The 14679-nt window shown below is 40.0% G+C and overlaps 1 protein-coding gene across 3 annotated transcripts in view; it reads right to left on the bottom strand.

Moving 5' to 3' along the window:
* MINPP1 (multiple inositol-polyphosphate phosphatase 1) overlaps positions 1 to 14679 on the bottom strand; it is a 40726-nt gene that overhangs the window by 6334 nt on the left and 19713 nt on the right. The gene's annotated exons all lie outside the window — the stretch shown is intronic.

Below are 14679 nucleotides of genomic sequence, written 5' to 3'. Positions count from 1 at the left end.
AACAGGGACAATGTCATGGTAGGGATCTACTATAAGGCCACCAAATCAGGAGGAAGAAGTGGATCAAACATTTTTAGAATAAACAATAGAAGTATCCAAAGCACAGGACCTAGTGATACTGGAGGACATTAGCTGCCCAAATATTTGTTGAAAAAAATATATGGCAGGACACAGATTTCCCAGCAAGTTTTTAGAATGTACTGCAGACAGCATGTGTTTTTCAGAGGTAGAGGAAGAGTGAGAGGAGCAGAATAAAAATATCTGAATGAAAATCAGGGAATTGGTAGGCATGGTTGCATGGGCCAGAAATCTATAGAAAAAGGAGTCCAGGAAAGGTGTCAGTTTCTAAGAGAGACACAACAATAAATGTGCAACAGCAAATTGTCCCAAGGTGGAGGAAAGATAAAAAGAACAGTAAGAACAATGAGTACATCAGGTGCTTTTTAATAACTTGAAAGTCAAAGCAATTGTACAAACTGGAAACAAGGACAAGAACATACACGGTGTGATGGAGTAGGGGCTGTCGGTGTGGGGAATGGGAGAGCAGGGGATGTCTTTAGGTGAGGGACAGGATCTTTAAGCCTGTAAACTGAGCCAGGCAGGGGGGAGGGGGTTCAGCACTTTGGCCCAGGAAGCTGGACAAAGGAATCGGCCGGCGGGAGGAGGGGCAGGTCAGTTTGGGTTTGGGGCTGTGTGGGCGGAATTCAGGGTATCCTAGCTAGGATCCAAGCACCCTGAAAGCCCAGAAGGACTCGATGGAGGGGTCCTGACTTTGCCTGCAAGCTCTGCTGTAACCTGCGTTCCTGTTGTCCAACAAACCTTCTGTTTTACTGGCTGGCTAAAAGTCACTGTGGGGTCCAGGAAGACGGGTGCAGGGCCGGCCTTCCCCAGACTCCGTGACACACGGGAAAGTACAAAATAATAGCACAAACATGTAGGGGCAAAACTGTAACTGAGTTACAACTAGCCAGGAACATAAAAGATAAAATGAACGTCCATTACTTAACGGGAAAGGAAAGCAAACAACAGATGACAGAGAAACTGAAGTGTTTAATGCCTATTTCACTTTGTTCTTCACTAAAAAGGTTAATTATGACCACATGTGAAACACAATTAATATTGACAAAGGGGAACAATCTTTGGGTCAAAACAGGTTAAAGAGTACTTGGATAAATTAGATGTATTCAAGCTGGCAGGGACAGATGAAGCACACCCTACAGTACTTAAAGGAACTAGCTAAAGTAATCGCTGAATCTTTAGCGATTATGTTTGAAAACTCATGGAGTATGACTGAGGTCTTAGAGTACTAGTTAGGGGAAAACAGTATCCATCTTTGCAAAGGGGAACAGAGAGGACCCAGGGGATTATAGGCCAGTTGGTCTAACTCTGATACCCAGAAAGATACTGGTACAAATTATTAAACAATCACTATGTTCAAACCTATTGGATATGGTGATAAGTAATAGCCAATATGGGTATGTCAAGAATAAACCATGTCAAAGCAACCTAGTTTCCTTCTTTGATAGGGTAACCAGCCTAGTGGCTAAGGAGGAAGCAGTAAACGTGATAAATCTTGATTTTAGTAAGGCTTTTGAACAATCCCACATGACATTCTCAGAAGCAAACTAGGGAAATATAGTCTAGATTAAATTACTATCAAGTGGGTGCATAACTGGTTGAAAGACAGTTCTTAAAGAGTAGTTATCAGTGGTTCGATGACACACTAGGACAACATTACTAGTGGGCCTCAGAGGGTGGGCCCAGTACTATTCAATATTTTCATTAATGACTCGGATGAAAGAGTAGAGAGTATGCCTATAAAATCTGCAGATAACACCTAGCTAGGAGGGGATGAAAGCACTTTGGAAGACAGGATTAGAATTAAAAATGACCTTCACAAATTGGAAAATTGGTCTAAAATCAACAAAATGAAATTCAATAAAGACAAGTGCAAAGTACTATACTTAGGAAGGAAAAACACAATGCACAAAATACAAAACAGGGAAGACCTGGCCAGGCAACTGTACTACAGAAAAGGATCTGGGGTTATAGTGGATCACAAATTGAATATGATGGGGGGATATACCTGTCTTCAAATATGTAAAAGGTTATTATAAAGAGGATGGTGATCAATTGTTCTCCGTGTCCCTGGAGGGTAGGACAACTAGTAATTGACCAGCAAGGGAGAATCAGGTTCAATATTAGAAAAAGCTTTTAATTACAAGGGTAGAGAAACACTGGGAAACTTTACTTAGGGAGGTTGTAGAATCCCCATCACTGGAGGCTTTTAAGACCAGGTTAGACAAACACCTATCAGCGATGGTTTAGGTATACTTAATCCTGCCTCAGCATGGATAGATCACCATATCACTTCTTGAGGTTCCTTGCAGCCCTACATATCTATGATTTATTGCAATGCAATATAAATATGTGGAAACAGGTCAAGAAGAATTGAACGGTATGCATCCATATGATATATGAAGATTTCCCTCAGATCTTCCACGCAAATTGTCAGGTTCAACCTCTTCCTTCTCAAAGTTAGCTAAAGTGTCTAATCACAAGCTAAGAACTTGGATATGAACTGTAAGACAAATTTTGGGATCGTATTGCTTCCTCCCCCAGCAGAAACCCTGGGAAGAAGCAGATAAGCAGGAAACTGCTGTAACGTAAGCTTTATGGAGTCTTATGTAAGTGGAGTTCCCTTACAAGGACGGAGTTTGGGAGATTATGGGGTGGGGACACAGAGAAGGCACCTATATCTATCTGTTGCAAAATATAACATCAAAATTGCTCTCCATCATGAGACTCGTGTTGAAAAACGCACTCAAATTTCTGCCAAAACTCTAACACATTGTTATTAACCCTAAACAATTGAAAACATGATGCACAGAAGAAATAAGACACAATGTTTCTGGATGGCCAATATAGTTGTCACTATATTTTGTTATGATGGATGTGGATTATTAAAATGACAATGCTTGGTTCTTCATTACGCTGTGTAATTAAAGTGATCTAGGGGAGCTGTGACTATGGTCTCTTGGCTTTGGCCATTTGCTTATTTTAGGGAAAAAAGCTAAGATTGTTTAGCAAAGTGTAATACACTTTTATTTAAGATACTGTTCTTCTTCAAATACCCTGGATAAATACTTAAGACAGCTCAGCATTTTAAATGACAGCGGCATTTTAAATCACCTCATGTTTTAGAGTGAATCCAAGGGATAGCACCCAGGACTACGTAATAAAGCCTGCAAATTGCAAGCATCTTGAAGCTGGCAAGCTTTAAGTTTTCAAAACAGCAATTCTGGTACAGTAAGCCATTCAGAACTTCTAAATGCTATGACAAATATACAGGAATAAAGGGCAAATTAGTGCTGAGGTATAAATTATGTTAATTGCACAAATATATTAGCACTTCACGTGAATAAACCACATTGAACGGCAATAAAATTCAAGTGTATCTTTTGACATTACGACTTAAGTGTGAACTTCAAATCACACCGCAGCAAACAAATTCATAGCCTTAAAAAAAGGTGTATTTCTTCCTTGGTGCAGTATAACCACTGCAGGATTATCTATTTTACACACTGGAAAAAAACTATATCCATCCATAATATCAGATTCTGTGATCATGTATCATGCTACAAAAAGGGGAAATATGTTTAGCTCACTGCGGCCATTCACAACTACTACTACCAAGGAAACATTTTGTTTTCCTGCACATGCTACTGCCTTATTCTCTCTCTACTTTAATTATGCAGAGACATCGTGCATATTTTCTAACTGAAGGCTGGATTGTGACCAGAGGTGAGAAGAAATTCAAGAAAGGGTGCATGGAACTTTTCCACCTTAGCACATCTGTAAAGATTCTTGGCACATCTGCAAAGGGGTCAGTATAGTCATAACGAGCAGCATAGGTTCTGCTCTGTGACAAAACTCCTGAAGACACTAGATAGCCAAAAAGAACACACCATCTCAAGAGTAGGAAAATAAGAACCAATCATAAAAGGAGCTAAAAAAAAATCTAGATGGAAGGAAGACTGGCAGTGTCCACTTTACAATTCCATCTGCCAGTCTCCCAAAGACTTACAGGACCAGCAGCTAGAGGATGCTAGAAAAGACTCCTGTAAAAGAAAAACAAAAAAGTGAACCCAAGAAGTGAGAGAAGGTACTACAGCTTTTTCCAAGGGCCATGAATGTAGGTGGAAGATGTCCACAGTGATATGAAACTGGAGAATGTCCAGCAACAGTGAGTTAATTCAAGTCCTCCCAAAAAAAATGGAACGAAGAATTCACAGCAACTTAAGCCAAAAGTTTGCTACCTATTTTGTTTTGTCATTAAAATTATATCCACACACACACACACACACACACACACACTTCTCCCTTTAGCTCCTTTTTGAGGTATGAGAATTTTCTTACTACAGATGGTAAAGGCAGGGCTTAGTTACAACCTCAATTGCTGTATGAGGCTAGTTTATATAACTCTTCTATAGTGATGTGCACCTACATACAGACTTGAAAGTAGATCATCAGGGAGTCTATTTCCCCACTATGAAGACTGCCATCATAATGACAAGACACTGCTGATTTCCTTAAGTTATTTATACAAGGCTGTATAAATATACGTACTATAAATGTAAACTAACCCTGTTTAAGCAAATCTAACCATGGTTCAGAACTATACAAAATGGTATATAGATACCTTATGATCAATAATTTAATAAAACTAGTACCAAAAATGTTAACAACAATTCTTTCTATGCACTGTCTAGCAGCATGAGCACAGAATTCAGTTCATGAGCCAACTGGAATCTTGGCTGACTTTTGGGGTCATGGGTTTAATCTCTGCAGAAGTTTCTCCACCTGTAAAACGGTAATAATTCCTACTCTATACACTACCTTTAATAAGCATTAAGGTACACACATGCTGAATAGGAAAATTATGTCCTAAGTGCCAAAAATCACTTCCAGCTACGCAGATAGTCAGCAGCTCGGGAGAAATGCTGTCTTCTGTCACACAGATTGAAACTTTGTTCCCTAGAAATCATGGGTAAGCTCTTCCCCTTTGTCAGGTGCAGCAGTCCTCCTCCACAGATCATCTCATTTTCGAGAAATGAAAAGTCCTCCTATTGACACCATCTGCAGAGTTTTCCATTGACCTCCAGGATGTGTCCATCCTTACCTGGGCCTTTAGCCTCAGTTGGAAGGACTGATAAGACCACCACTTGCGTACCCGATTCCTTGCAGTCACTACTGCTCTGATCAGTCAGACCTGACACTATCATTGGTGTCCACATGGGATGAATAACATGGAGTAGTGGTCAGAAGGCCAGGCAAGCCTCAGTAACCTTTCCATGATGCCTAGGATTTGGGCTCGAGGCAGAAACCACATATTGTGGGATATCAGGTTGGCAGATGGATGCCTTCATCTCCCTTAGAAGGGAATCTCTGACCATCACAACCCTTCTTCTGAGTGCGATTTATATAATTGTTAGATAATGGTGTGCACCTACACAGATAATTCACCCCCATGCAAACTGCCAATAAAATGCCTATGTACTCCTGAACTGAAAATAAAGCACCAGGAGGGTATTCTTCATCTTCACAAATGCAATGATTTGCATCTGATCACGTGTAGATGAAATTTAGTAAATTATAAATACATGCATTTTTTTGCTGTAGCAGCTAAGGTCATGATGCTGCAAACTGCTTCGTGTAGGTGAACCCCTGTACCTCTACACAGCCCCAGTGACTTTAATGGGGCACTGTACTGGTATAAGTCCACAAGCACAAATTCCCATTGCAAGGTTTGAGCTATACAGACTTACTGCAGAACTAAAATTCAAGTGCCCAGAAACAAGGCTAAAAATAGTAGAGCACAATCATGAAGTTTTTTCAACCCCAAAAAGATTTAGAAGGGACTTAATTGAAGTATTGAAGATGATCAAATATGGATAAGAAAATCTTAGACAAGAGAGATTGAAAAGGCCTATTAGATCATCTAAACCATCCCCATCCGACACAGGATCATTCCCTAATATATACATTTCCTAGTGCTATATGTAGTTAAGTTTTGGATGTGCCAAAAAAATGGGCTTCAGTTTGTTTGTTTGTTTGTTTGTTCAGAAGTTTGTTCAGATATTTAGTTTAGCTGTCCCGTTTTAATTATTTTAATATTCCCTGTATTACCCCGAACAATTCTTTCTTCTTTGTGTTTAACCTTTTAAATACTGAGTTTTTAGCATCTCACTTCTACCTTCCCGTTCAACTACAAGGATTCTGCTTCTTTTTTTCATCCCACAGCAATATTGCCTTCTATTTATTTCCGTTCATCTTTCTGATTCAGTTTGTCAATATCTTTCTGGTACTGAGGTGCCCACAAAATAAAACAACTTATCAGGTTCTCTCTCCTAGTACAGAATGCAGGACACATACAATACCTAAATAAAACCTGAAAGGAATACTCCATTCTCCAAAATAAGCTATATTAACCATCCTATAATTCACCAGACAGTACTGACAGACAAATGTATTTAAAGTTTATCTTGGAGCATAGAGTACTTGTAAGTCTAAATTCAACTGAATTCCAGGCAGGCAACATTTCCTGTGTCTCTTTTAACCATGGAAACATTTTGTAATTCCATTGCCCAGTAATACAGTATGCCCCCAAATCAAGCTTCTCTAGCCAAATTTGTTCTTTATAAAACCACATTGCTTATTGCTCAGGATTTTATCCTGAAGATGATTAGGTCTGTCTCTGAATATTCATTCCATTATTATAAAGAGGCTGAAGTTCCATATATATATACACATCCATCCCCACACACAACAACAGAGATCAGGATGACAACTTTCCTTTTTCAAGATCACAAAATTTGTTTCCCTCCATTTTCTGGTACTTTACCAGCTCTTTCTGACTCCCCATGATCTGGGATTGGATTGTGACCTGCCCCTTACCTCCATGGAAGGGGCAGTACATAATTGTATCATCCTAGGAAGAACCCTGGTTCTTACTTTTTGCTGGAAGATAAGTTACTGAAGTCCCACATGGGCTGCTCCCTCCTCACATCAACTTGGCTTAGCTGGCCAGTGTGTAGTGGGAGAAAGGGGGATGGGTCACTATACATCTGTCACTCCCCTTCCCCCAAGCTCATGCAGCATCATCCCAGAACCTATGCCTCCCCACTTGTCCTCACACCTGTGACAGACCCAGGCCAGTAGGGTACCAAGAGTCTGGTAGAGAGCAAATATACTGGTCACTGGGTGAGTAGTTTTCTGTTCCTGAGTGACCAGAGTAGGGGCTGCACTAGAGTATTCAGGAATCTGCTAGAACCAATTAATGCAGACAGGCTGATTAGAACACCTGCAGCCAATCAAGGCAGGCTAATCAGGGCACCTGGGTTTAAAAAGGAGCTCACTTCAGTTTGTGGGTGGTGTGTGAGGAGCTAGGAGCTAAGAATGAGAGCTGCTGGAGGACTAAGGAGTACAACCATTATCAGATACCAGGAGGAAGGTCTTGAGGTGAGAATAAAGCAGGTGTTTGGAGGAGGCCATGGGGAAGTAGCCCAAGGAGTTGTAGCTGTGACACAGCTGTTACAGGAGGCACTATAGACAGCTGCAATCCACAGGGTCCTGGGCTGGAACCCGGAGTAGAGGCGGGCCTGGGTTCCCCCCAAACCTTCCAACTCCTGGTCAGATACTGTGGGTTCCACTAGAGGGGAAGATCACTAAGGTGTGCAAATCTGCCAAGAAGCGCAGGATCCACCGAGGTAGCAGAGGAACTTTGTCACCCACCCAAAATCAAAAACCAAGCGGCCCGTCAGGGAGTGGGCTCAATCTTTTACTCTATATGGTCACATAATGGCAAGCAATAATCTTATCCTCGGAAGCTTCACTGGCCAATTTACTTAGTATTCAAGAACACTCATCACCAGGCCTGGCTCATATGTTTAAGTTTTCCCAAGCATTCCCTCATCTATTTTTAAAATCATTATTCTTATAAGGTTGTACATTTACAAAATGTGTTTCCTGTTAAAATGCTACTAAACAGTCCCATGCTCAGGCTACTAGATCCTACCACCTTTACCACCTCTGCTCCCTGCACCATCCTCCTTCTTGAGTACAACTTGTCAGTCACCCACAGTAGAATACACATAGGGACCAGCATTCAAAGAAGAGGTTACTTACATTACAGTGACTGGGGGTTCTTCAAGATGTGTGATCTCTCCCTGTAATCTACTATCCACCTTCTTCCTCATCTGCTTTAGGCCATAGTTGGATTCACAGAACAGACAGAACTGGAGAGGCAATTGGCCCACCCTACTCTTTATCTGTTTAGTTGGAGGCACAAGGAAGGCAAAGACACAGGCGTGGGTCAATACATACTGCTTGAAAAATTCTCCAACTCTGGGTGCGTGGATGTGTATTCCCACAGTGAAATACACAAAGATCAGCACTCCAAGTTATGACACAAGAAGAGTTAAGAAAAAACTTTCAGTAGTAAAAATCTTTTCGTTGTCTAATTTGCCTTGAAAGTTCCAGAAAAATTCTTCCGATATAAAAGTCACAAGCAAAATTTCAGGTAAACCAGTATATTTTTGGCAAAGTTGTATGGGTAACATAGGGAAGGAAACAAATGTGACTTATCCTCAACTTCAACTAGCATTTCTCCCCAATTGCATATGAAACCTCTAAATGACATTTTAGAAAGCAGAAAGCCTAAGAGGCCTATAGTGTCGGTTACAGTACACCAATTGTTCATTGCAGAGAACTAAAGGATTTTAAGATTTAAAATCTAAGCAATTTTCTATATAAACAAACTATTGTTCTCTTACGGACCAGGAGTCACATTGTCACGAGGCCCCCTTAACAGTGACTTTCACTTGATAAACTGCTATTGAGAAATATGCTTCTTTAGAATTACAAGTTAACACAAAAGTGTGAGCAATCAGAATTAAAAACTACTCAGCACAGAACTAACCCAATACCTGCTCATTGTCTTCTCTTACTAAAGCTGATATTTTATGCTCTGTGAATGTTTAATCATCATCTTACTGGATAGATCAATTTACCTTTGAGACACTCATAGCTGTTTTCTTCCCTGAAAACATCAATAACTTAACTCAACTCAAAAACAGATCTTTCCTTATAAACCATATATTCATTGTTTATATATAATGGATCAAATGAAAATCCTCTACTTATGAAAACATAAGCCTTTGCATGAGAATGATCATGTGACTATTTCCTTAAATAAAGCTCTTAATGTTATATAACACACTGATCAGTTGTCCCCTAATTTTTGCAAGCTTGTTAAATCCAATTATCAACTGCTTCCGTGACAAAAAAATGGTGCCTTTTCTTTAAAGTGTACTGGCAACCAATAAGAGAGAGTTACAGATGCCACCCGGGTTATGCAAACCCAACTTAGGCAAACCCGCACTTATGGAAAAAGTTCTGTAAGCTTTTTTCTGCATGTAATTGTCAGGTATACGTTCCCGACTTATGCAAAATTTCACTTATGCAAGGCGTTCCGGAACAGAACGGCTTGTGTAAGTCAGGGAGCATCTGTATCTCCATAATTCTTAAGAAATAGGTGACATGGGATAGGAAGCCACAGATCAACTGAAGCCGTAACATATTGCACACCTACTTATATTCAATTTTGGCCCTGCTCACAAAACAGAGTACCAGACTGCTACCTCTTGTGTTCATTTATCATGGCATCCAAAAGATGCATGCCATTTAATTCATACAGAAAGGGGAAAAAAGCAAAACAACAGATTAACATTATGGCCATTTCTGCAAGGCACAGAAGCACACGAAAATTATCTATCCTGCTCTTGGAGTAAGTTTTAAACTCAACCAAGCTATCTTACAATTAAAGCATAAAATCTGCAGGGTTTTACTGTCTAAATACAGTGATGCAAACAAGTATTTCAACTTAGTTATGAATCCATATTTAATTACTGGCACACAAAAGTTTAGTAAAAAATATTGAAGCAATTAAGAGATTATTGTGCAAAGGAGATCGCTCATTTTTCATAGTCAACCTTCTAACTATGCACTTGCACAACACAGTAGGGGGTCTAAACATTGTTCTGTGTTTCCTCCGAAGAACCAACATAATGTTAAATCTAGATATTCCACACTTGCATCTTCAGTTATCCTCACTTCATAACAGATGGAAAAATAACCCTATTAATTGAAAACATACTCCAACCAGTTCTCAAAACTGTCTTTGGGATCCATGTCTGTAGAATATTATGGGAAGGCTAGTTTTAAAAGGTGAATAGAATGGCCTTATGGTAACTACCAAAGTACAGTAGCTGCATATCAAGGAGTTCGATGTTACAGTTAGTTCCTGAAGACCCAAAAGTAGACCAAGACAAGAAATTCTGGAGTGTCCTACCTAAAGGAAAAATTCTGCAGTTCCAGGTTAAACACGACTTACTGCTCAAGACTAAGTTGTCCTGAGCCCAGGAGAACAACAACAGATTAAGGAGAGACTGAAATAATTACTTTCCTTGAATTAAACAGCAGACAAAAGGTGAAGGAAAATTACAAAACAATTTTATTTCCAAATCTAACCCACTTTAAAATATCCTTAGGCCATAAAATGAATGATAGAAAAAGAGTTAATTCATACATATTTCAAGTAAAGGAAATACGTGTTGTATGCAGGAAAAAAAATACTATTTCAAAGCTAACTTATTTACCAAATACAAATCACTAGTTTTTATCTAAACATGCCTAGAATTTTAACCAGCAGCCTCTCAGAGACCTGGATACATGTCTTTTTTTTTTTTTTTTTTTTTTTTAAGTATCAGAGGGGTATCTGTATTTGTTGCTTTTTATAGATCCAGACTAAGAGTCCTGTGGTACCTTATAGACAGACTAACAGATGTATTGGAACACAAGCTTTCGTGGGTCTGATGAAGTGGGTATTCACCCACAAAAGCTTATGCTCTAATACATCTTTTAGTCTAAGGTGCCACAGGACTCTTTGTTGCTTCCCCCCCACCCGGCCCGCCCCGCCCCCCGCACCCAGTGTTTTTGAGGATTTTCCAGTACTACATTTTTAATCTTTTATGTAGTGCTAAAAGGCTTTCTGACACAAGACTTCAATTTATTTTGTGTTAGGTAAGTTATCCCAACCGTTCGCTACTCACTCATCACTCAGTAACATTCACTAGGGTGCCTTAAAGCTCCCAAGGGAAATAGGAGCAGCTAGCTTTTTCAATAAAAAGGCCTTGTAAAGTGGTGTACTCACCACCTATAGTACCCTGCATGTGTCAGGATGTGATACTGTAAGGGGTCCACATCTCCGGTGCCTCCTTTTAGCTGTCTGCCTCTCACAAGGTCTTCCAGGGCTCAGCTCCCTGGCAAAGTCACAAAATCCAACCCCCGTTCTGGAGGAACAAAAAGGTTCAAATGAAAGCCCTAACAAATCCAAAGTAATAATTCTTCTTTAGCCCCTATCAAGCCAAACTCGTTACTGCTACTCCAGCAGGATTCCCTACACCTGCCTCACTCAGGGACTCCGGCAGTTTGCTGTGGAGATCCCTTCTTCCCAGTTAAAAGTCCTATCCCAGGACTTCTCCCATGGGAGTGTAACCTGTTGCTTGTGGCTTTCCACTGTTGACTTTAACTCAGGGTTTCCCATATGGGAATCTACTCTGCTCTCTGTGGGTTTCTTCTACCAGATCTCTCTCTTTCTTACCCCCTTCCCAGGAGCCAGAGTCCACCTATAGGACTCTGGTCTGGAGGCCTACACCAGCTTTCTTCTCAGAGCCTCATGAGAGGAACTCTGTCAATGTCTCCCTTGCCAAGGGACTTTGACCATTCTCTTGGGTTTTTCATTCACTCCGACAGAAACCTACTCTACCGCCTGTGGACTCCTTCCAACATGTTCAGAGCTTCTCTGGAGAGATTCCTTTTCCCCTCCCCCTTCCTTTTAAGGACCTTTTCCTTTACAGTGCTCTAGCAGCCTTGTTCTAGCTCAGCTGCTCCATAAACTGAAGGGCCACCACCTGGAGCACCTGATTAATCCCAAGCGTAGCCCACAGAGTCATCATGGGCTAGTTAGCCCCAATGCTCCTGACATGCCATTCACCCCATGTCAGCCTTCCTGATTTACTTTCAACTTTGGCACAATGGATATGGGAGTTACACAAGCAAAGATATTTGAAACTGGTGTATCTCTGAGCAGGGGTTAATTGTGTACAGTGGCCCAGGATCAAATACCAATAAAGTACTGAAGAAGAGAACACTTCAGACATTTAGTCTCTCTCAATATTTTATTAAATCTAGACCTGACATGTGGATGAACATCTGAAAACGGATTCCACCTCAGACTAAAATATGCAAGATAATTAAAAATACTATAAGGAATGTTTTTTCTAAAACAGACACAAGAGCTGTGGCTTCCGTCATTAAAGCAGTGGAATTCCACAAGAGATGTCAAATTTGTGTGAAATTAACATTTAACAAAGCAGGAGGACAAGTCATTTTTAATTTGGGTATCACAAAAAGCAAATGCAAAAGTAGAAAAATGACTGAGGTGTGATTTTCTAAAAATGATTAGTAAAGTAATGCAATAACCAGAACTGCTTGATAGCCTTGACAAAGTCTGAAAGCCTCTAATGAGCAGCAGTCACTCAATAATGGAGGGCTGGGGCTCTAAACAGGGTACAGCTTATACAGTATCTGCTTTAAAAATGCAATTTACCTAAGAATAAGGGCCTCTTTCCTATTGACTTTAATAGGGTTTGCATCAGGCCATAAGTCTCCCCATATCATTGGCGAAGAGAAAAAGCCACATTATCCCAACTAGCAAATGACACAATCATGGGACTTTCAGACATACTACAAACCAGTTCATCAAGATTATTAGAGCACGTGTCACCAAAACTAAATAGAAACGCTGACCTAGAAACACACATCTCTTATTTTAGATCTTTTCTGAACTCACGGAACAAAGTTTTCTGCAGCTTTTGGAACAGGAATACATGCTAACTTCTGTCACTCCAGCTTGTGCAAGTCTTTTGAAGCCACTAGATTAAAATCAAGCTGTTCAGAGAAAATTAAATATACTAACTGGAATTCTGATTTATGTACATAGCAGTTAAAAATAAAGAAGACCAACAATGAAAATTATGTAGAATTTTGATGCCATGTTTAAAAATGTTATGTATGTATTGACTAGAGAACACCAGTTTTATCAGGAAGAATTTTCAAGGGATCTATTACATCTCATATTAAAAAGAAGCCCATGAAAATACTTCACTTTTAAGCTGCGTTGAGATTTAAGAAAGGGAAAGAATTTTTAAACTAGACTTTTTTGCTCACGCTATTTCAAAATGGGAACAGCAGCACCCATTATGGGTAAGGTTGTGTCCATTCTAATCCTATTCGGTCATTTACAGTTTAAGAAAACTGGTTCTAGTAAGTCAGTGTTTCTCAAAAATGTTGGGAGCAAACCCATTTTGATGGGGTCGTCAGGACAGAAAGTCCCAGCCAGCAGCTCCAGGGGTGGTGGTGGAAAAGGTGGATGTCGTAGATATGATACTCTGGGGAGAATTCTGCATCACTGCACATAATATGTGTCCCCTATAGATTTCTTTGTTTCCCTAGAGGAAAAATTACTTTCTGTTAGGGAAACAAAGGGTAAACTGCAATAGAAGTCACACACAACTCCCTAGCTGTGCACGTACATCATTTCAGGCACCCAAAGCAGCCTGCGGAGAGGTAAATCACCAGCGGAGATTTAGCTCTTTACTATCAAGTTCTTAAAGTGTGCAACCAAGAAAGGCTGGTATTACATGCCAAACTTACTTAAGTACTGAAGAATTTAGGAAGGTGTACAGGGAATGAGACAGCTTATCAAAAGCACTGCATTAATCAGTATAAATTTTGTTATGTGAGCAAGGAATGAGGCAAGGCTCCTGTCGCATCTTGTGAGGTGTGAGTATTTAAGGCAGTTTTGCTAGTTTTTGTTTGAGATAGAGAGATTAAAAAACCTATAAAACAGTCTTCATACTTAAAACCAATATCTCATCAATTGTAGCTGTTAGGCCCTATCCAGGCTGGATGTCATGTCACCAGGAAAATGAGAGTTCAATATAGTGAAATCAGAAAGACATTTGGTAAGTCTTGTTTTTTCAAAAGCATTGGGTTTTACCTGAGAAGGGTGGTTGCAATGAATGTGCAAGGTTTGGAGATAAGCCAGTGTCTGTGTAAATGGAGCTTTACTTATCTACGCCTTTCCCCAGCTGAGTGCCTGGGACCTAGTAAGATAGGAATCACTGCATGTTGATTTCATCCCTCGACATGTTTTCATAATCTGTTCTACTTTTTATATAGTAGGGCAAGTGTGCTTTCAGTTTAAGAAGTCTGCCATGCAATATGACAGTCTAACAGAAATACTCCTGAAGTGACCATTCTAATTTTTTGGGGGAATACCATGTAGAAATATTGGGATATTCTCAGACTTCTGAAGCCTAATTATTTTGGCCAAAGTACTGTATACTCATACTGGGTAAACCACAAACCTGAAATGAAGAATTTGTTCCTTCATCTACAGTTTATAGAAGCCAGAACAGAAAGTCACTACTGTCCTTCCAGTAATGAGGGGCAACTGCCACCATTAAACAGTAGTGCACCAAGGCCTTTTGGATT

The sequence above is a fragment of the Chelonoidis abingdonii genome, chromosome 15, assembly GCF_003597395.2.
Source record: "Chelonoidis abingdonii isolate Lonesome George chromosome 15, CheloAbing_2.0, whole genome shotgun sequence".
Classification (NCBI taxonomy): domain Eukaryota; kingdom Metazoa; phylum Chordata; order Testudines; family Testudinidae; genus Chelonoidis; species Chelonoidis abingdonii.
This window is presented reverse-complemented; position numbering and strand designations above follow the sequence as displayed.